At 35.1% G+C, this 24,418-nt stretch overlaps 1 long non-coding RNA gene across 1 annotated transcript; it reads left to right on the forward strand.

Moving 5' to 3' along the window:
- Positions 1 to 1,034: 1,034 nt before the first annotated feature.
- Positions 1,035 to 18,595, forward strand: LOC148224917 (uncharacterized). The gene is made up of 3 exons (XR_015801756.1): positions 1,035 to 9,486; positions 15,805 to 15,950; positions 18,177 to 18,595. It is a non-coding gene; the product is annotated as an uncharacterized LOC148224917 (long non-coding RNA).
- Positions 18,596 to 24,418: the final 5,823 nt, after the last annotated feature.

Consider the following 24,418-nt stretch of genomic DNA (forward strand, 5'->3'; position numbering starts at 1 on the left):
AGCTCCACACAGCACTGACTCCTTCTCTCCTCTCTGCAAGTTTCCTTCTTCTGTCTACATACTGGCTAACTCCCAACCTGTAGCTTACCCGGCCACCTAACCCTGTCTGTCCCTCACACAGCATCTTTTTACCTTGTCTGTCCCTTGCACAGCCTAATGTCCCTTTCTCCTCACAGCACAGCCAGCAGACTCTGAGTCTCTGACTGCAAAAACTAACTCTCAGCTAGCTAGCCCACTCTTTTATAATACCCATCCTCATTGGCAGGCAAGGCTGTCTCCACATCTTGGCAATCAGTACAGCTGTAATTCATTGAGGAAAATTGCCTTCTGCACTATCCTTGCAAACTATCTTTCCACAGGACCCCACAGTCTCACAGAGGAAAGTCTCCTCTCCCAGAGCAGTGGAGAAAATCTCGGTGATGAACTGACCCAAACCCCCCATACCCTGTGTCCCTGTGCTGTTGGTGGGAAGGATGGAGAGACTGGGGGGGGAAGGTGTTTTAAGGGCTTTTTTTGCTTCTCATTATCCTCCTCTGATTCTGTTAATAATAAATTCACTTTATACCTCTAAGCTAAGCCTGTTTTGCCCTTGGAGTGTTTTCTCCCAGTCCTAACTTATGAAGCCTCCATTATATTTTTCTCTCCTGTGCCCAGCTGTTGCAGAGGAGGATGAGCAACTTTCATGGGTGCTTGGTGTTTGGCTAGTGTAAAATCAAGACAACCTGGAACCTGAGCAGTTCATAATACATAAAAAAGCCCTACCTTATTTGGAAAAGAAGAATGAAAATGGAACAGAGAAAATGGAAAAACAGAGCAAATCCAAATGTTGGTTTAGGATAGCCATATTAAGATGATTAGTAGGCAAAATTCAGTGTTACTACGTGCAAAATAATTCACCTCTATTTGTGCATCATGACAGACTGTAAATCAGCTTTGATTGCTTGGGAAAAAGTTCAGAGGCCAATGCAGAACACTGACTGAAACAGCTGCATCCTCAGTAATGGAGGGGGGTAGGGAGGGAGGGATGGAGAAGAAAAAAATCCTATAATGCTGGAATAGAGAACAAGAACAAAATATAGACATGCCAGTTGGCATCCACCCTGTATGCATGCTTTGAGGTAGGATTTCTGTGTCCCAGGAAGACATAGGGTGGAAATGATAGTCTCACAAAAGGACAAAAGAAATGAGTAGGTATTGGCTTGTCAGAAATGGGGACTTGTTGAAATTTCTAAATCAATGTGTGTAAAAACTTTACAGGAAATTCTCTTTTGCTGATTATAAAATATATGAAGTAGAAAAAATAAATTACGAGGCAGATTTTAAATTTTTTTAAGAAACAAAGGCACTGCTTCATTTAGGACATATCTGACTCATGAGTCATTATTGGGAACTCTGAAGGTTCAAAATAGGGAGAGATTCTCAGCAAGGTTATGAATTTTAGCAGAGGGTAAATGTCTCCAAAAGCATCTAATATTGTGGATGCTGAGATAAATTATTTTGGTTTTATGTTCAATACTACCATTAAATTTGCCCTTTTGGATTCTAGCAAAGAGAAATTTTCTGCTAAAAATATTTCCCACTAAAAATATTTCCCTTCCCTAATAAAGGTTTAATTATCAATACATCATGTGTACATACACAGATATTTTAGGGAATGCACTATTATGCATTGCTATGCACACACTCAAGAATTGTATCTAGTACTACTCCCAGGTTGGAACTGTATGTTGTTAGATTAGAAGATGTTTTATCAAATTTAAAAGATTTTTTAAAATCCTAATTTAATTAAGGTGCACAAGCACAAAAATATACAACTGCAGCTGATGGACTAAAGATATAATCAGAAATATATCGTTAATACAAATTAGATATAAATGCATTTAGGAGACCGGCATCAGTAGTTCATTTGCCACCTTGTTCCTGGTTCAGAGACAAATGTTCTGTCAAAAAAAAAAAGTTCAGCATGCAGTCAAGTGTGTGATTAGACTGTCATTTTTTCCCCCAATCAGCTGCATGACTTAGCAGCCATTTTGATTGCTAAAATTCTGCCCCGGCAAACAGAAGGTCGGGGTTATTCTCCATTTCCAGTCCAACCTTTTTAGAGGTGATATCAAACGAAAAAAAAAAGACATATTTTCCTCTCAGAAACCTGTAATGCAGACATCACAGGCAACTAAAAGAAACGTTGTTTGAGTCATTAGCACCATCAATAAAAGACTAAAATCTGTTAAGTAAAATGTACTGAAATATTCGTGTGTCCTAAGATTTCTTGCCCTGGCAGATATATCAATCCAGTCATGGGTTCGTCACAGGAAAATGAAGAAGATTGTCAGTATTATGAATGAAAAAATGCAGTATCTTAAATTTATCATAGAAAGGGAGGGCACTAAAGATATTTTCTGGTTTAAATGTCAAAGACCTGCTTGTCTCCAGCAAGTGCATGACACAGTTATTTTTTATATGCTGAAAAATATCACCACACTTGCATTTTTTTCCTCAACTCTTGTCTGCTAAAACTGTTTACAATTTTTCAGGATCTTCCTGAATGTCCTTATGTCTTCACTGAATTTTCTCAGGAAGACCTCAATTTATCCAGTCTTAATGAGTTTATCTAGGCAGTTAATTCTATTGCCTGTAATTAAAAAAATTAATTAGCAATTCACAACTTGGGGGTGGCAATTAATAGACCACCTGATGTACCTGGAAAAACAGGCTAATGTTTTGACCTGCAAGAACCTCCTTTGGTCTTAGTACCTCTATCTTCTCAATCTATATATATGTGTGTGTGTATATATATAGTTGTTTGTTTTTTGGGGTTTTTTCCATTTTGTACATTATAATGTTTTGGGAGTAACTGAAATAGAGCCTCTACTCTGCAATTTATTTCATTCAGTGTATGGTCTATGAACTTTCAAAACCCTCATCTTTCAAAGTTTAAACTGAAAAATCTTTGAAAGAAAGCACGTTTGAAAGAATTGAAGGAATCTTTGAGATAAAAGTCTTCATAATTACACATTGACTGGATATCAGTAATCAAAAAGCATTTTCTTCAAATATCTACTTCCTCTGATTGTCAGTTTAATAAAAGTCCCTGGGATACTGATGTTCTTTAGAACAGAATAGTAATAAAATGACAAAGGTTTCCTTTGATCTCTTGGATTATCCTAGACAATTTACCAGTCTTGATTAGAAGTGATCCACTGGCTAATCACTTGCCAGTCCCCTCCAAAATGATTACAACTTATTTCACTCTGTATTGAAATACATATCTTTAGTTTATCATTTCTATAAACTGTGAAAAGTCTTTGGATTAATGCACATAATAACCTGTGATTAAACAGAATCAGCTTATGGAAACATTTCAAAAATAGTGCTTTGTTCAGTTCCTGATGATTTACTTGATTTAGTGATACTTAATGATCTTTATATTAATATTCAAAATCCTTGACTAGTTTCAGCACTAATTACACGAGACTATTTCTCAGTACTTCAGCCCATGGGCCATATTGCCAAGAGACACTGTGGTAAAGGGGCTCAAACCAAAATTCAAGGAGAATCTGAGTGCAGGAAAATATTCAAAATGTCATGCTATGAAATCCTACCTTCAAAAGAAAAGATTGAAACATAATATCTTCAGAATATACTGGAAAATATGCTTTTCTATATAGTAAGTTAAGTAGATCTTCAGTCCTAAGCGGTGAATGCTGATTACATTTCATCAGGGCTGTCCCCACGTTTCATTAACAGCTTCTTTAGAAATACTTGAAACAGAAAAAAATGAAGCAAGTTGAGTGAATAATACCTAAAAAGAACTGGAGTCCATAAGTTCTTAAATTGTAAATGATCATGAATTATGAAAATCAAGAGCAACCAATGAACAAAGAACACCTTTAATTTTCCTCTCTGTAATGTTAGCGTAACAATTATTAAACTATTAGAAAAATAACTATGAATTATATAAGTACCTTAATGGTCTATATGGAGATAAAGATTAACATTTCTGGTCCAGCAGTTGGAGAAAATTGTTAAAAAAATATGAACATAATTAAACTCTTCCTCTGCCTTTAACTGAAAGCTTAGAACAGAATTTTCTGTAAGAGTTTGCCTTTGTAACTTGCAGATTTTGTGAATTTTATACTCTAAGTATGCAATTGTCCTTTGGCATTTTGCAGCTGTTCAGTTCATACAATGCAGTATGCCACAAAGAGTTATTTAGTAAGAATTGCAACACACATGTCATTTTGAGGATTGCTGCAACTCACCAAGACAGAAGTGGAAGATGACATCATCTTTATATTAGTTTAAAATTCACTTATTAGGTGAAGGAGCAAAGAATTTCTGTGCCATTTTATGCACAATCTCAGGGAAATAATGAACTGGATCATCTAATCACAGAATAGTTTGAGTTGGAAAGGGACTTCAAAAATCATATAGTCCAACCCCCCTTTTAGGAGCAGAGATATTTTCCACTAAACCATGTTGCTCAAAGATCCATCCAACATGGCCTTGAACACTTGGAGGGATGGGGTGTGCACCATTTCTCTACGTAACTTAGTTTAGTGTCTCATCAACCTCAACATAAAAAAAGTTTTTCCTTATACCTCATAAAACTCTACCCTCTTTCCATTTAAAACCTTTGCCCCTGTAAAAAAAAACCTGCTTCCGTTTTTTTTTCAAGTCCCCTATATACATCAAAAGCCTGCAGCATGGTCTACACAGAGCCTTCTCTTCTCCAGCTGAGCAACCCCAGCCCAGCCTTTTCTCAGAGGAGAGGTTCTCCAGCTCTCTAATAATTTTCATGGCTCTCTTGTGAACTCACTCACACACCTTTCCTGTGCTGAGGAGCCCAGAGCTGGATGCAGTATTCCAGCCGGGGTCTCATGAAAGCAAAATCACCTTCCTCGACCTGCTGGCCACGCTGCTTCTGTGTTGTGGTCCAATTTAAGAACAAAAGACTAGATATTTATGGAAATAATATCAATTAAAGAAAAGGTAACTTCCAATTCAGAAGGGCCTAATGTTGACTTTACTGGCCTCAACATAAAGTGAAAAAAGCTTATGTCATACAAAAGGAAACAGCATTGATTAGAACTCTGTAACAGGATTAAGATGCTAAATTAAATAAAGTAAAAGTACAATATGAGCAATTGAATCTATTGTAGTCAAATTATATTTGTTATATCATTTTAGAATCTTTATTCAACATGAAAGAAGGAATCCTCTGCTTAATAAGTGGATTGCACCATTAAATGAGAACTAGCAATCAATTAGAGGTCTAAAAGAATCATAAACAATTTAACAAAGTTTTGGATATTTTAATTGCTTACGCTTCTCTTTTATAATCACTTTAAAACATAATTTGTCTTTTTCCAAGTCTCTGAATATTGTGTACATTCTCTTGGGAAATCTGAAGCTAAATTAAATTTTCAATTATAAATACAAACATCTGTGTCAGAAGCACTTAAATTATATGATAATAAAAGACTTAGGATTTATTGTTCATATCTTTTTTGTGTCAAAAAACCAAAGCATATATATTCTTTACAAGCTTCCCCCCTCATATGCAACAAATAACTTTGCATATTAATTGATCCTTGTATCCTGAAAATAAATTACAAGTAAAAGTGATATTTTAAAATACAATCATGACTGCCTGTAAATAGTCCATGCATGATAAAATATAAACTCCCTAGTTTCATTTCTCCTAGGGAACTTTACTTAGCATCTATACTTAGTATTAAAAAACTGAATCATTAAAAATGTCAAAAAGTTCAGTTTGTAGATAGAATAAGCAAAATAGCTTTTTCACAATTCAGAAAATTTACCAGAGGAAAGGAAATTATAATTTTGTATTTTAAAAACCAAAATGCTAGATGGGCAGTCAGAATAAAATCCATTTAATGCCTGATCACAGCAATGCCAGAGAATCAGCATCTTTCCAGTTTTCTTGTTTTATCTACAGCCTTCCAGGTTTTATCTACCATTCAGATATGATTAACCTTTTGTTTCTTCTTTCTATGTTTTTTTCTTTAATAAGAATAGCACAGCAAAATGAGTGGCTAGGTATGGAAAACAAGAAACTGCCTGGAGCTGACAGATATTCCTTACTTTTTTCTTTCATGGATAGTTCCAGTTGCAAGGCAGCACCATACAGATGAAGAATTTCCTTTAGCACTGCTCTGTTGTGCTATTTAAGATTTAGGAAAAGAAATCATCTGTTACTGGCCTGCTAGAATTTAATAGATAGCATCAAAAATGGAGGTGATGGGAATGAAAAAATAATTACAGCTTAAAGGTCCAAAATTCTCACAGATGCAGTTTTCTAAATGTGGCCAAAAGTATCCTTGTGGATAGTACTACATCCAACCATGTTGCTGTAGAAAGCACTTATCATGTAGCCCAGTACAGTAAGAATTTTGAAATTTTGTATCCAGGTACAAATAATCTATTTTCTGTGACTCTTTGGAGTCTGTATATCACACTCCCCTGTATCCTGTATCAGAACCTGACCTTAGGTTATGACTACAGATAAATGAAATTTACAATCTGAAGTTTATTCATCAAGTAGCATAAGCATTGCATTAAGCAAATTATGACTTCCTGACTTATATGTGAATCCAATGAAAAAGTCCAGAGGGGAAGGAAATATGAGAAAGTAAAAATAAAAGATGAGACATTCTACTTTTGTTCAAATGTAATGGAATAAATAGCATTCTGAAATTAGAACTTAAGGGAAACTAGCAAAGCCATAAAATATCAAGAATCAATTAAACCCTTCTCTGCATAAAGTAATATGTTTTGTTAAAAGTTAAGCAATTCCAGGTTAATTTCTCACATTCTGTCAATGGAAACAGATTTTTTAAACAACTTGAGTTACAGTGTTGCATCTTCACTGCAATCTAAGGCATTTCTCTGTTTTTTAAGTGGGTTTTGGTTATTTTGTTTGTTTTGCTTCTGGTTGGGTTTCATTGTTTAGTTTAGCTTAGTTTAGTTTAACTTATGTTTGGTATGGTTTGGTTTGATTTGGTTTTTTTAGTGTTGATCTAAACCCCATCATTTGCAGTAGGTAACTTGCATTAAAAATAATATATGCATTAACATCTTGGCAGAGCTCTAATCAAAAGACTTTTGTCAGGATTCTCAAGCGTTGGGCAGTGCAATGCAGGACCAAAAGTAATTCTGGCCTCCACAGACAAGTTCAGCCTCTCAGCACCCTGTGGCATCCATGAAGCTTTTAATGTCACTTGGCAAACATGAAGACTTATCTCTAATGCTCATATGAAAGTGGTAATGAACATACACAGTCTCTGCTATTGTGCATCCCACTGTGTGACTGTGAACTTCTAACTTAGCAGGAATACCTGCACTTTAGAGATCTATGATTATCAGATGCTTTGAATTGCATAACAAGGACAAGTCATTGAGCTCTCATTTTGCCTAGCAGTTCACTGGCTGTGCTGAGACACAGGTTCTCTCATAATGCATGTTAAAAACACAGAACAGTATCAGCAGCAATACCATGATTCAATGCTGAGTGAGAAGAGTCACTGGAACTGGCATAGAAGAATGCTTGTACAGATATTGGCACCAGCAGGTCATGAGGAAAATACTGGCTGAGAAACTTGAGCAATTTTGCAGAGTAACTCTGATATGTACAAAAAGTGTATTTAACCACATCTTACATTCAAATGTAAAATACATGTAAGTCCTTTTCCTCTTTCATTTCCCAAGGACAAGAAGATACCTTCAAATACAGGTGAACTTCACAGCTCCTGCTAAGATCAAGAGTAAGAAGATATTTATGTATAGGTGTTGCCATAGAATGTTGTTAAAACAGGCATCATCTCCAGCTTTCTTTCCATGAACTTTGAGGGCCTAGGTAGTCATGGAGGGTGAATTACTTGCAGATTCCTGTCTTAAAATGCTTCCAAGTTGCCTGTGAATTATGTACAGCTATACAAGATCCTTTGGGACTGAAAGCACATGCTCTTGATAGTCCTATTGCTGTGATTATGGGCTTTAATTCTGCATAATTAACACCCTCTTGAATATGATTTTGTGCTGTGTTTATGCAAGAGAAAGCTATAGCCATAATTGCCTTGTATTATCCCTTAGCAATATCTATATACCGAGTTCAGAACCTTAGCCATGCCTGAATAATGGAAGATAATATTAAAATAATTAGCCCCCTGATCTTGCATTAAACAGCATAACTTGAAAGCAGTTCGTGACCTGCTCTTATCCTCACATGTGTTCCTCTGACTAACAAATCAAGCAATGCCATTGTGGAAAAACTTTAGATATCATCTTTTTGCTCATGATACCTTGGTAAATGTGGTAGGTGAAGATGAGTAATAGAGGAGAAGGACACTGCTACAGGATATTTATCTTCCTCTTTACTATAGAAGTTCTCTAAGTCTACATCATTATTTCCTCCATTATCTACAGCAGTTGAAATTATTTTGCTCTTTCATTGTATCCTTTTTCATTTTTTATTTGTTGACATCATATGGGAATGTCAATAATGATAATAATGACAAAAATAATTTGATTATCATTATTCTTTCTAAATTGTCACATACTATCTCTGCATAATAAATACAAGTATATAAACAATCCCTGTGGCTAAGGTTTCTTTCCTCACAGTGCAGGGGGCTAGGCTCCAATCTCCTTTTGAGTAAAACCTGTGGCCTCTAAAATTTCCTGTGCATTGACTTGACACTGCAAAGCACTTGGAAGAGTTCCTAGTTGGTTAATGACTGCAGGTCTTTGTGACACTATGTTCCTAGCAAGAAATACATAACATATGTTAGGGCACAAAAATGCTGGAAGACAGTCTGAAGACTGAGGTAGCTAGAAGGACTTAAATCTGACATCATCTGGTTCTCATTGTCTGCAGGAACAATTGTTCTGTTTTCTCATAGTTGGAGTTATGTCCTTTCAGAAGAGATCCTGACAATCATCCAGCATGAAAGCACCGCAGGAAATTAAGTGAGAGGACAAGAAAGATAAATTCTAAGCTGAAAATATAGAATACTCTACAAGTAGAAGTTGTTGTTGAAGTCATGCATAGGGTAAAAGCTACTTCTTTTCTTCATAGTGTTAAGCTTCTGCCTACAAAAGCAGTAAGTAAACTGGTGTCTAATGAATGGAAGTACATAAATGGCCAACAAAATGCATCCATTTCCTTTCATGTTTTGAATTTATTCAAATTTAAGGGTGATAAAAACACTGTGGACTTGAGCTTACAACAGGCTTCAGATGGACACCTCCATGTCTGAAAACTGTTGTTCAGATTTTATAACTCATGCTATTTTAAGGATTATCTGAGGACTGACATCCAAGATAAAAGTTTTTCTTCTTTTTACAGACATTTAGAATGAGGAAACTGCAATCTAGCTTCTGTTCCATTTTATTGCCTAATTGATGCTAAATAACACTCAGAAAGATCTGAAGATTGGTTAGTTACTTTTGTAAAATATGCAGGTATCTATTTACTAATGTTGTTGTTAAATGACCCAGGCATTAATTTTCCTTTTTGATCTATTACCACTATTGGTAATAAAATGTAATTTCAGGATCATTTTGCGAAGTGTTTTGTTTTGAATGTACTGTGTTAGAGAGACAAATCTTTCTATGATAAATATGCTATCCTCCAGTAAGGTAACCGTAATCACAAAGTGTCTCTGAAGTTTGGTTGTAACTGCATTCTGAGACACAGGCTCTGCAGTAGGTGCAGAGGTCTTAGGACCTTTCACAGTCCTAAGACCAAGAAAAAAAAAGTCCTGACCTTGGTAAGCATTATCACTAAACTTTTGAACAGGAAATCAGCAATGCCTTAAAAACTGTGGGTGGAGGACATAGATTTCTTTCATTTCCTACTCTTCAAGTGATTTAATATTACTGAAGATTTTCCTCTCCAGCAAAAGCTGCTGTATAAAATGAAAACTTCAATTTATGACTGTATTTTGGGAGAATGCTCTAAGACAGAACTCGCTGCAGATGTTCAAATGAGCATCTTACCTGGTCTCCTACAAACAACCTCCTCCAATTCCACACTGATGGTTCTCATGCAGTATGTCCTTCCCTTTTGGTACCTTACTGGAGAAGATACGTAGTTCCAAACCTTTTCTCTACTCTCTAGAGGCAAGGGAAAAGAAGGCTGTAATTCTGTGGCAATTTCCAGATGAATGGAGATATATATAAGGTTTGGAGATTTGCTTCAGAAATACTTTATTATTACATTAGTATTATCAACATCATCAGCAACATCTCCATCTTTACCATTATTATTTTTGTCATTGTTGCTGTATCACTGTGATCCTTATGATTAACATTGCAGGAAATCTAATTTTTATTTTGCTGTTAAGTATAATTATTGAAAAACAGTGTCTTAGGTAACCTACCTAAATACAGTAAATATCTATATAGTTTTATTTAGAACCTGCAGTAACAACTCTGCCACTTCTCACTTTATTTTGAAAATCTGTAATAGCTTTTAAGGCAAGATCATGGGAAATCACATGTTGGGTATAAGCCTGTAAGGAACCTCAGGATGTTTCTCCAATTTGACTCATAGTCAACTTTGTTTCTTAAGACTGGGAAAAAACAGCTCTTCCCTCAGCTATAAATACCTTTTCAAAATAAGGTGATTTAAAAACATTTTTTCACAAATTTCTGAAATAAAATATTAATTGAATCATTACAATATTAAATAAAAAATTAATTGGCAGTTAAATTACTTCTCAGCTAGCATACACTATAGTTCAAATATACCCTGCAAGAAAAAAAAGGCATAAATAAAAAAAACACAGAGCCCTAAATAATATAAATGTAAAGATTAAGCCATATCAAAACAGTTTGCTAATAACTTTTTACACACAGATGAGTTGTATTCTGAAACACCTTTTGAGACAAGATATGCAAACATTCTGAAAACCTTACCATTGTAACTGGTTACAGTACTTTTAACAAATACTAAAACCACCAAAAATCTTTTACAAAAAGTACTTGACACGGTGAATAGTGCATTAGGATAAGAATTAAGTTCAAAGATATGTTTATTAATGAAAACTACTCCAGAAACTAAAACAGTGTTAATATTTATAGCCTACCATGAAGCTCGTCCTAACTTCACTGACTTGCATTTTTTAACTTAGATGGTGAGGAAGAAATTTGATTTTTCTCCACTATCTCATCTCATCTCATTTTATCTGAAAACATTCACTTTGTCTTCAGTTTCATATCTAATTGTGTGAATAGCCCATTGCCTTTCTGAAGTGTGCAGTGTACTTAAATAATGTGAATTAGTAAAGTTGCAACTCAAGTCCAGTGATCATTTGTAAATGATGATGCAAACAATTGGAATCCAACTCAAGACGCTGAGACTCCTCTTATTTCATTATGTCTTTTTTGCAATGTGACAAACTTAAACAAAACAAGCCTCAAAAATGTGAGAGTTTCAGAAACACTGAAGGGAGTCTCAACACAACACTAAATAATGCAAAGATGGATTATTGCTGAGATACTTTGGCTGCACTTTTATTTTCTGGAGATTCATTAGTTTGCATAAATGTCATTGATAAAAAGCTGAGACCCACCATCAAATATTGGCTTGTGCATTGTAGAAAGCTCAACTAAGTCATTGTTTAAAAAAGATTGTGAAGACACTGCCACCAAGCTGGATACAAAAACCAACACTGGCTACACCTTCAGTAGTTATGTCAAGACATACACAACTGGCATCATCACCAGTCCTTTATTAAAAACTTTTCACACCTTTTTCCAGGCAACTCTGACTCCTTTCCTCATAGGCAGCTCCACACAGCATTGACTCCTTCTTCCTGACTGGCTAACTCCAACCCATCCCTTACCCAGCCACCTACCCCTGTCTGTCCCTTGCATAACCTCATGTCCCTTACCTCAGCACAGCCAGCAGATTCCATCCCAAACCTCAGCACACTCCAACTTCATCCTACTCTCAACCAGCTAGCCCACTCTTTTATAACACCCATCCTCACTGGACAGGCAAGGATGTCTTCACATTTCAGCAATCAGTACAGCTGTAATTCATGAGGAAAATTGCCTTCTGCACTATCCTTACAAACTATTTTCCTACATACACCGAGTGCTCCTTTTCCATTTAGAGAAAGCACATTTTCCTCTTTTGTCATCCTGACTGGAAAAATGTGTTCCTAACTGGAAACATATATATTATGGTCACAGCAACAGGTTGAGTTTGTGGCCATGATTTCCATAGGATGGATCAAGAGCAGGACTTGCCCAGTGGGGACCCCAGGATTTACTTAGTGCATGATTTGCATAACTTATCTCCTTTTCTCAACCCTTCATTTTGCCACTCTTCTACTTCCCTTTCTCTGCCCCAATTTTCTCTCCCAAAAAAAACTACCAATAATTGTTTTTACCACTTTGATATTAGTTTTGCTGCACCTATACCCAGAGTTGTTAAACCCAACATCATTACCTAGGTAATCTCGTCATTATGTAGTTTTATTGAAAGGGTTAAACTAGTCCCTGCTGGTTCTGTAAGGCTCTGCGACCCAAACAGGAGCACCCACATCCCTTTCAGTTACAGATTTCATTAATTCCTTGCAGGACTCCTCCTTCCCAAGTCATGCAACGCAGAAATTCCTCACGTGCACAGCTCTGACACCACTGGTCCTGTATCCTCTCCTCTCCTCTCCTCTCCTCTCCTCTCCTCTCCTCTCCTCTCCTCTCCTCTCCTCTCCTCTCCTCTCCTCTCCTCTCCTCTCCTCTCCTCTCCTCTCCTCTCCTCTCCTCTCCTCTCCTCTCCTCTCCCAGTTTAAATCAGCCCAGAGCCTGAAATCACCATGTTATCCACCTACAGCTCTAACATTTATTTTTACTTACTGCATGGTTTGATATCCCAAAACGTCTCTGTAAATTATTAAAAGAATAACATTGTTCAGAAGTATAGTTTAGTTCCACTTTTCAAACTTTCACATGAATACTGATTTCAGTAGTGAGTGAGATTATATCTAAATAAAAATATAGAAACTCTTTAATTCCTAGCACTGATTACAAAGAAGTTACTTCTTTTTACAGTAAGGCAAGATCTATGTAGTAATTCTGCATGCGAAAACCTTGAGCCTGTAAGCTATAAACATTCTCTCCAGCATAGAAGAACCAATCTGTCAAGCTTAACTTAAGCAAAAAACTTATAGCCCATTTATAAACTACAGACTCGCTGTGACTTGTGATAAAACATTGTTAATTGCCTGAAGAGTACAGGAAGTCCTGCAAGACTGCAACTGTCTGGATGCTAAGGAATTACAGATATTTGATTGACTGCTGGTGGGAGAAATGTATAAGAGGAGAATCACAGTGAGCTTGCTCTATGTTCCTCTGTCTAGGCAATGGTTCTTGACTATTGTACACACAGAGCCTTAGGCCAGGGGAACTTTGGGTTCCCTTCTTGAGTTAATGTTTCCAGCAGGAGGCCCACAGACACTTGAGACACAACCAGTTATTAGGCAAAAGTTGATTAAAACCCAAATATAATAATTATACAGTCATTCCCTATGGATTGTTATCTCCAGAGGTATTGCTTTCCTTCTAGAGCTATATAATTCTATGTGAAATTGCCCACAGAGATGATACTTACCTCTCCTTTCCAGCTGGACAGGGAGTAATTTATATTCCCTTAAGATTTGTCTCATCACCCTTGCAAAAATCCCGTTTAAAAATATTTTTAAAATGTGTTGTCTAGTTAAATATTTAGTACCACTGAAATAAGCAAAATTACACAGAAAAAAATCAGATTATATATTACAGTAGTACCTTCATATTGTGGATAATTTTAATATCAAATATCTTCTTAACAAAATTTTTTTTCATGTATCTATGTCTCTTCACACCTTATTCCTAATGTTCATTCTGTTCTGGAAATGCACCACAAATTGCCAATTCGGTTAAAAAACATGTTACTCTTCAGGCAAGTGTAAACACATTGACTGATTTCCCTACATCCTGCTCCTTGTTCATGAAGGTTGCATACACACAGGCACATCTGTGTACTTACAAATTCTAAATACTGATATAGATATTGAGAAAAAAATTCCCTTTTTTATATCTTATATGGTCTTAAATAAGGAAGTTCATTTTATGCATTTATAATGATGGATTATTAATTCAATTCATAAAAAGAACATAATTAATAAACAGAAGTATTATTCTTTAATATGATCAAATTGATATAAGACAACACAGAAAAAAAACTATTATTAAATCTTCAAATAACTTATTTTTACAGTGATTCTCACAAAAAATGCAGTTATATTTGGAAGCCATGTGGAATTTATGATGAATCACACCCCATCTATAGCCAGTTAAACCACATTACACAGACCCTCTAATACTGAGAACCCATCTGACCTACTTAAAACTCATTTACCATGATTCAAAGGACTACAAATCACTTCTTTCAAGTTTTTTGACTTAAAAACTGACAACTAACATGGAACAGCTTATAGTCCTGTATCCACTCCTTTCATCTTTGCACTTTTTTCTGGTTGACTCTCAAAGAAGAGCTGCATTAATGGGTACATTAAATAATAAAATGCAAATTTAACATATAAGAACCATTCAAATTTTAGGGGCAACAAGTATTGCTAAATAAATATGAATATGGCATGGTAGTGGAAAACCACTGATTTTATTGTAAAATAAATAGTAACAAGACAATAGTTGTGAGATTGTGCTTCCAAATGCTGGAAACTCAGACACAATAGGAGCAAAAATTAATTTGAGTCATGATAGAATACAGGAGATTTTGTAATCAAGTATTGATTTTCAAACACTAAATTTATGTATTTTGTTATATTTTTATGGATAAATATAAAGAATATTTATTTATTTACATGTTATGACATCAGTATATAAGTATGCTTTGAAAGCATAAATTAAAAGTTCTTCAATCAAGTGGTTTCCCTATCTTCTTTGCTTCAAATTATCTCCAAAAATTAGCAGACATTTCACTAAGAAACTCACATCGAAATGGAGTACTTTTTTTAAAAAAAATCCTTTGACATTTAGCAATGAGACATTGAAACTTTCACTTAATGCCACTAATTTTTCATTTTTGCAGTTTTTTATCATAACTCTGCTGTGTATGGATCACAGTATTTCCTCTTTAAAATGGATAAGATAACTCTTCAAGAAAGGTTAAATCAATCTGAGTAGTAATAAAAGAAATTTAGATTCAGATATACAAAACAGAAACAGAGACATGCAAGAGCAGCTCGTAAAACATCAGGGATTTATGCCCTGACAGGCACAAGAAGTTTTATTTGTGTGACTTACAAAGACTGTAATTTCTCATTTGTACCTAAACGTTATAAGGCTAATGACTGGCTGGAGCATACATTGTGGAAATGTAGGATGGTTCCCTTAAAAGCTGATCCTTCAGCTGGAATGAACAGGCAGCATTTAAATTAACAGAAAAGGCATGGGAGGGGGCATAAGGACAACAGAAGAATCCATTTGATGGAAAATACAAATTCTATCTACTCAATATATTACTTAAACAAACCATTCTTAAACACATTCACAGTCTTTAAAACATAATTTTATCAATGTTTACCATTCTTGTTTGTGTTTTTGCAATTGGCATGCTTTTTGTAATTCCCTTTTAGCAGAACAAGTGAATGTCAGATTTAATTTTGAATTTCTGGCCCCTATAATGAGTATAATACATATGAATAACTGAAGTTGCTCTCTCTTTCATTCATTCTTACTGAGGCTTTTCTACTTTTTTTTATATAGATGAATATTCATTAGGTCAGAGAAAGAGACAAACTTTCCACTTTACTGATAATGCCAGTCACCTTGAATATAAAAGATGAAGGTTCAAAATTACTGTTTGAAATTATACAGAGCAGAAAGACAAACTAAGGTCTCCAATGTTCCAGGTGAGTCACTTTTACACCCCTGGCTTAGTGATACATTAGGCTAACTCTTGTTGTCTATCTCTTTCTATTTAAGATTTCATTTTGAACTGGAAATGTTTCAAAGAGAGAAAAATTGTGTTGGAAATTGAGCATATTTTGTGTAGTTAAAGGTTCTTATGTGATGCACTATGTTGCCAGAAAAAAACGCTCAAAATAATTCCTCACCAGCATTTTATCTTTTATCTCAGCCCTTTTTTTATAAGACTCCATTATATTAAAAAGACATGCTACCACCAAAAGAGTGTGGACTGTATTTTGTGGATTTTTCCTGTAGTAACATTGTAATTGGTATTGAACAAAAAGGAAAATACCATTTGGAACATTTTTGGTATTACATGTTCATTATTTTATGAAAAGAAATAGGACCATCTGAAGAAACATTTGCATGGTAGCCCAACTCATTCATTTGTTCAACCCTTATTGGTCTATCTACCTCTCAGTCAAGGTGAGGATATTTTCTGGTGCTCACCTGATAGTTCTGCTGGTGTTTATGCCAAACCAGCCATGATACATCCCCCTGTTATGCATTCCCAGTATATATAATAATATGTAATTTAGGAAGTGAAAAACTTTTCTGAGATAATTTTTTAGGGAATGATCATTTTAGGTTTGCACGTGAGAAGAGAAAGGATGAAGATCTATTTGTACGGAGACTTTCTGGATGTCATTGTGAGGATGGCCAAAAATAGGGAGTTTGTTGTCATCCTTCTCATATTCCCCAATTGGATTCACTCCCTTAGCTTCTGAGAGAAACACAGAGTGCTACACGCTCATTTCTTGTAGATGCAATTTTCTTTTCTCCTACTCTTAGTAATATTCTTCATTGTATACAATTTTATTTAAGCTAAGACAGTAAACTACTTTTATGTTCCTTCTGTAAAGTTATTTTAAATTAGATTTCTCTTGAGCTCTGTATGCATTTTAATCTTGGGAGTGCTTTTCTTTGCTTGTTTAATTAGGAAGAACAGAAAAACTACTGAAGCATTATTCTATCAACTTCTGAAAATTAGAAAACCAGTCAGTATTGCTTTGTAGAATCAAATTTATTGATATTCAAGACTCATGAGCCCGCTCTGTAACATTCAAAATACTTGATACTTTTTTCTACTTTCTTATGAAATGCTTTTTCTGGTTTACTATGAAGAAGATTTTGATTTGTTGCTCATCAGCATTAAAGCTTGCAACACGAGCATGAAAATATCAGTTATAGTAGAGGGTGGTTGTATAGTTCATTTGCTATAGACGTTTATTTTTCTTAGTCCTCTCTGAGATGATTTATACAGACATTTATGAAATGATAGAAAGATAAAGTGAAGAAGCAAACCCTAGTGCTGGTTAGATAAGCATAGTTCCTATTAAAGTTAGAAAAACTTTACTAGAGTAAGAGAAAAACAAAATAGTAATTCAAAAGTACGTGTTGCTTCAATGCCAGATACACATTCTAGTTAATTTTTGACAGGCTAAATTTCTAAAAGAGTTTAGATTCCAGAGCTTCAGTCCTTCAAGACAATTCTTATCAGATGCAGCTAATAGGTACATTATACGAAAATATCCATTTCAGCAAGTTGCGAATGCTCATGACATATAAAAGAATTCTGTACTATTTTCTCCAATGCAAAACAATTAGAATGTATTCAATCTAGTTGATTGTATCTCTTTTTATTACTGATTTACTTCATATTCTGTAATAGCTGAAAAGAAATAATTCTTGAATGACCTGTAAAGCTGTGTTTTTAACATTTAAAAAACAACATATCTAGTATGAAACTGTTTTTTTCAGGAGTCTTTCAGTTCAATTTTTTCCTTAAATAGTTATTTAGCCAAGTTCTTCATTATTGCCTGTTTGTATATTTTAATGTATACACATTAAAATAAAGTGTACCCCAATGGGTACTTACACCATAATTCACTTGAAACATCCTGCAGGATCAAGGAGTTTAGTTCCCATTCTTGAGACTGAATAACTGAGAATTGCTAGTCCAAGATGACAGAAACCATCACAACAGTTTGAATATGTGTCCTGGCAAAAGTAAAATTGTCATTGATGAGGAAAATCTTGATAAATTGTTGAATTGCTTTATTCCTCAAATGCCATTTCTTTTCTTATACTCATTAAAATATTGACTCAAATTTTTAAAACTCTGTTTTCTTTTTGATAATTTGAGCTTTCCCTTTTTCTATTCATAGGAAGGCCTGCCTTGATCAATCAATCACTTAAAGGCCCCCAGAAACATGTTGTCCCATGTGAAGCAACTGCTTATGGTCGAGAGAAATTTAAACTGCTTACTCAGGCTTTAACAGCAGTTGGAACTGAAGCCTTCAGAAAGAAGCAAGAGTGTTGTTGCCTGCAGGATCTTATCCTCTCAATACTGTGCCCACTGGTCAACAGCAGCTGGCTGTTTAAACTTCCTTTTTTCTTCAGATTTTCATTTTATTAGAATACTCTAAATTATGATAAGGGGCATAACATATATATCAAACTGTGCTTGTATGGACATTAAAATTCAGTGTAAAAAATGCTGGAAAAATCCATGGAATTTCTACTCAATAAATATATTTTTATAGCCAGTTGTAGTAATTTACTAACCCCCAAATTTGTTAAAGTTTTAAAGGACTAAAGTTTTAAATACTCTACTAAAATAAAATAGTCCTTATGCACAATTGTTCTTGCATCTCTATACTTTGTATACATGTTTATACAAATACATAAAAAAGGTATAAAATACACCTTTATTAACATGTCTTAATTACCTCTTCTGCATAGTAGATTTGAAAACACTCCTGCCATAGCAATTAGGCAGTAATAGAGTTAATATGCACGTAGTGGCCCAAACTGAATTCTGTCATTTCATCTTAATTAATGACATAGACAAAGGGATGAAGTTCACCCTCAGTAAATTTGTAGACGACACCAACACAACTCATGTGGTTGACACAACTGAAGGATGGGATGTCATCCACACAGAGCTGGACAAGCTTGAGAAGGGGGTCCATGGAAACATCATGAGGTTTGAAAAGACCAAGTGCAAGATGCTGCACCAGAGTGAGGACAACTACTGTTATCAACACAGCCTGGGGGATGGACAGATCAAGAGCAGCCCTGCTGAGAAGGACTTGGGGGTGCTGGTGGATGAGAGGCAGAAATGACCCAGTAATGAGCACCCACAGCCCAGAAAGCCAGCTGTATCCTGGGCTGCATCCAAAGCAGTGTGGGCAGCAGGGTGAAGGAGCTTCTGCTCTTCTCTTGTGTGATCCCAGCTGGAGTGCTGCATGCAGCCCTGGGGTCCCCAGCTCAGAAAGGACCATTTGGAGCAAGTCCAGAGGGGGCTGTAAGAGTGTGCCAGGCTTTTGCACCACTAATTAGTGGTTTATCATCAGTCTCGTCTGTTTCTGTTCAGAGCCAGGATTATTAGAAAGGAGATCAAATCAGTTTCTCATGTTTGGACTTGGATGTTTATTATATCTTAACAAAATTTACAGAAAGTACAACAGTACCTCTAGCTGCTTGCTAGAAGTAGGAAAAATGGCCACAGCTGAGACTTCAAGGGCTTTTAAAACTAAACACACCAATAAAGGTTTTACACCTATATTATTTATACTTTTAACCCAATAATAGATTCCCGTGACCCTTAGAGTGGCTTTCAACCGACCAATCCAAAGGTTACTACCTAAGTTCTGTGAAAAAGAAGGAAGAGAAGATGAACAAGAAGAAAAGACACCACCCAAAATTCTCCATCTTGTCCCATAGCTACTATACTGTAAAAACCTCAAATTTAAAACCCATCACCCAGTGAAAATACACACATCTAACCCACTACACATTTGTGATTTCTAACTTATTATTTATATTTACAAGTCTTCTCCAAGGTTTCAGGTCCAGTGCTGTGTTTTCCTGAGATCCACCAGAGGCCACCAAGATGATTAGAGAGATGGAACATCAGTCTCTCAAGGAAATGTAAGATAATTGGATTTATTGAGTCTGAAAAAGAGAAGACTTTGTGGTGATCAAGTTGCAGCCTTCCAGTACCTGAAGGGAGCCTACAAAAAAGAAAGAGGGACTATTTACAAGAGCATGTAGTGACAGGACAAGGGAGAATATTTTTAAACTGAAAGAGGATGGGTTTAGATTAGACATTAGGAAAAAATGCTTTACTGTGAAGGTGGTGAGGCACTGGAACAGAATGCCCAAAGAGGTTATTCCTGTCCCATTCCTGGGAGTTCAAGACCAGGCTGGATGGGGGTATGAACAAATGGTCTTGTGAAAGATGTCTTTGTCCATGACAGCATATTGGAAGCAGATAATATTTAAAGTCCTTTCCAAATGAAATCATTCTATGATTCTACAATCAACTGACAAAGCAAAATACCCTGGAAATACGACAAATGGCCACTCATAGACAGACTTTTGTTGTAGTGCAAATCTTGTGAATGCTTTTAAACAGGAACAATCTGAAACTCAAAAAATTCGTTTTCATAGCAACATTACCATGTGTGTTGGTTTGCATCCCTTTTTCCCTTACACTGAGGATATTTATTGCTATAAATTATTCTATTCTTTGTTAGTTCTTAGTCTATCCAATTGTCTCTCAAATTCTGCTAGAATGTATCAGAAATTTATGACCCCAGTACACTTGTCTTACTTCCCAGAATTTGTTAGGGTCACCACGTGTCTTTTTCCTGTTGCCTTAAATCACATCATTCCTTGATCTTCAAAAAAAAAAACAAAATCAGAACAGAACAGAGCTTGGGAGGGACAACTGCTTTATTAAACTCATATACGGATTCCCTCATATTTTAAATGTTGAGTTAAAGTTAATTTCATTTGGAGAGATTTGGAGGCATTTTTGTTTATTTGTTTGTTTGGGGGGGTTTTTTGTTTCTTTTTTTTGTCATTTTTATTGTGGGTTTGGGGATGTTTTGCTTCTGTTCTTGCTCTCTATGCTAGCCAAAGGGCACTAGCTCATTAATGACTTTTTTTCTTCATGACCATAATTAAGGGTCACTAAGCCTATTCTGCAGTCCCTGAGGGACAAGGGATTTCAAGAGAGTATGAATGAATATGTTAATATCTGAACAGAAAAGAGACTTGACCTTGGTACACAGAGATGTTCTCAAGCTCAGCTATAGCATTGCAGATACTTTAATTTTCTTTTAGAAATACACAACATTTCAGGTCTTGAACTCAATAATTAGAGGTGTTCAATCCCTAGAGATACACAGTCCACACACACACCTCTGAAGATCATTCACCAGTCAGCATGTTCAGAGTTCTATATGCTTAAGCAATTGCAAAAATCTGTGGCAATTTTAGGCCACTACTATAAACTATTTTAATATATAAATATAATTTCTTCCTTGCTGATTCAAACAAAAAAAATTTTAAAAATCAAAACCCAATAATTACTTTTCTAAAGAATATTCAAAGTTCTATTTTAAAAGATGGAAAGTTGATATTTAATGATTATCATTAGATTTTCTGACATTTCATCATATTTCGTTTCCTCAGAAAATGAGCCGTTTGCTGAGATTGTCATAGACAATGTATAGCATTGCTCTATGACTTCTGTTTTTGCAAAATATTGAAGCTGTCACTATTTTCACAAAGAGAACATGCTGTTTCCTCCTACTTTCTGAAATAGTAGTGAAAACTAACCAGAAAGAAATCAATAAAAGAAGCTTAAAAATGTGTTCTCTATCAGCTATGTCGTGATCAAGGAGATGGTTTTCTTCTACTGGAGACACGATTCTGTAAGTAGTCATTTTTAGTCAAGAAAACAATGCTTCAAATTTTTACAAATGAAGTACTTTATATTTTTATGCCAGTATTTTATTAATATAAAATTATAAGGTACACATGATACTGATTTTTGAGCCCTCCTATTGTAAAAATTTATGTTCTTGCTCCCAGAAGTCCAAGCAGACTTTCCTGGGAATACTTAGAATATCTACAATTAAACATGCAAAATCAGCTTTCAGGATAACATTTTGGATTCCACTTTCACCACTACTTTGGGCTCTACTTGTACCTAAGACTTGATTCTCTTTCAGGTTTACTTTTTTCTCAAAATTTGCTGTGCATAGAACTTTTCTACTGCTACATCACCAATAAATAATCTGCTTTTACATTTACATATATTTCTTCTATATTTTTTAAAGTTTTTGAATCTTTTTTCTTGGTGATACAAAAAGTGGCCAAATATTAAAAAAAAACATCATAAATACATCCTGCAGAGACAGTCTTTGACCCAGACAATTTAAACTTTTGATGTAAGACAAAGAAGTGACAAAATAAAACTAACTTATTCTGTTTTGTTTTCAAAAGCTATTACATTACTAAGGGCAAGGCTTTAAATGCTCAGTAACATAATATAGCAAAAAGCATTTTTACTGCTTGCAATTAATGAAGAAGTTTACTTCCCTTTAGTAGAAGAGCATATAAATATCTACATATTCATATTTTGTCAATATTTATTCAGCAGGAAACAGTATTATGGTTTATGGCTTTCATTCTAACTGGAAATTAATAGCTCCTAGAGATTAATATTAATGATCCTTAAGGAACAGTAACATAAATGCAATAATAAAATAAATTCTTAATAAGTCCTAAGTTTCTTATCCTTATCAGATTTTCTTAACTACGTAGATTTGCAAAGTGAGTAAATGAAATCACAAAAGAGTTTCATTCCTTGTAGCACCTGCCTGTATCTTAGGCACTTAGTGCTTGATTGAAAACTAGGTGGCCTTATGTGCTTTCTGGATGTTTATTGTATCACCACAATTACCTGCCTTTGCCACTTCAGTCAGCTTGGTCATAAAGAACATTTTAATCTGATATTTTATTCTCTTTAATCAATCACATTTAGTTAGTCAATACAATACAATGCAGATTCTGTGAAATTAGGAAAATGTACTAGAAAGAGTATAAAATATACTATTCTATGAGTTGTCTATATTCTAATTATTTGCACAAATGCAATACTGTATTTAAGAAAGTTTTGTTAACACTTGATAGAGCTACATATCAGAGCTAAAATCTGCAATAACATTTTCATTCCTGTAAGACAGAGCAGCAAAGCAGACATTTTAAACCACTAGATAGCAAAAATTATGAATCTTTTTTCTGAAACATGTCATATTGCCATAAAGCTCTGGAATTACCCTGCTTATTTTCAGAGAATGCATTAAAAAATTGAAATAAAGACTTTTTTACTAGAAGAGAAGAAATTTCTTCTTAGTTTACAACAAAGTCTAATCTTAGGTCTTTTTGTATGATTCCTTTAAAACCTTGCAAAGCACCTTTTTGCATGTGCTTGTAAACGCCAACCTTAGGCCAGGTTTGAGAATATGGATTTGATTTTACATCTTTTTTTGGGTGGTACTGCCACCATATCAGTTGCTTTCAATTGTACATTACCCCCATTAAATTATCTTCAGAAATAACAAACAATGGGTCTAATTGTACTACCATCAAAGTCTCCATTACCAACATAAATATGGGTAGGACTAAGTCCAAAAAAGGAAGATTTCCTGTCTTTTCCATTTTAAACTGTGTTTATGTTCAATTTAGTAGTAGTCTTTTCTAAAGTAGACCCAAAAGAAGAGTCCTTTCCTCCCAAATAACATTTAAAAGAAAGTGCTATAAATTACCACACATTCCAGCATAGTGGAAGGAAAACATGACTCCATAGGAATAGTAATAAAAGATGCCACAAAATATGCATCTTCCCTGGGTTTAACAATGCAGCTTTAACTGAACCAATAGATAATCTCATTGGCACAGTTTAAAATTTGAAGACTTTTCTTCCCCAGTTAAGTTATATTTGGGTAAGATGCACAACTCCATTTTCATCATAAGCATAAGCATAAGTAAGAAATATGACTCACAAAGTTTGACTTCCAAAGTAAGGAATAATGTTACCCCATAAGCTTAGAAAAAAAAATAAAATAAGAACTTGTTCACTCCTCCCTGACCAGCTAGGTCCCATGAAAATCCCAGGAACTACTATCATTAGAATTGGGAAGTAATTATTTTCTAGAATTGGAAAGTTCATCCTTTGTGTTCTTGTTCTTCTTTTACTCCTGCTCCTTCTCTTTCTTCTTCTCCTTTGAGTTTCTCTATAGGTGATCTATACTTTTTGCAATGTCATCAGTAAACATATGGAATAATCAGAATCACAGAATTACAGAATCACAAGATCACAGAATAGTTTGGGTTGGAGGGGACCTTCAAGTTCACCTAGTTCCAATACCTCTGCTATGGGCAGGGATACTTTCCACTACATGACTAAGGGGTAATTTTTATCAGTGGATTTCTCCCTTCAGACTTTGTGCCAAAGAACCCTTTGGAAGCTGCAGGGATGTGGCCCCCACTGCAGTGTTAGACTGACCAGTATGGCAGCCAGTGAAAACCACAACTGGCAGCAGGTAAC

This window comes from Sturnus vulgaris, chromosome 2, assembly GCF_052056855.1.
Source record: "Sturnus vulgaris isolate bStuVul1 chromosome 2, bStuVul1.hap1, whole genome shotgun sequence".
Classification (NCBI taxonomy): Eukaryota; Metazoa; Chordata; class Aves; order Passeriformes; family Sturnidae; genus Sturnus; species Sturnus vulgaris.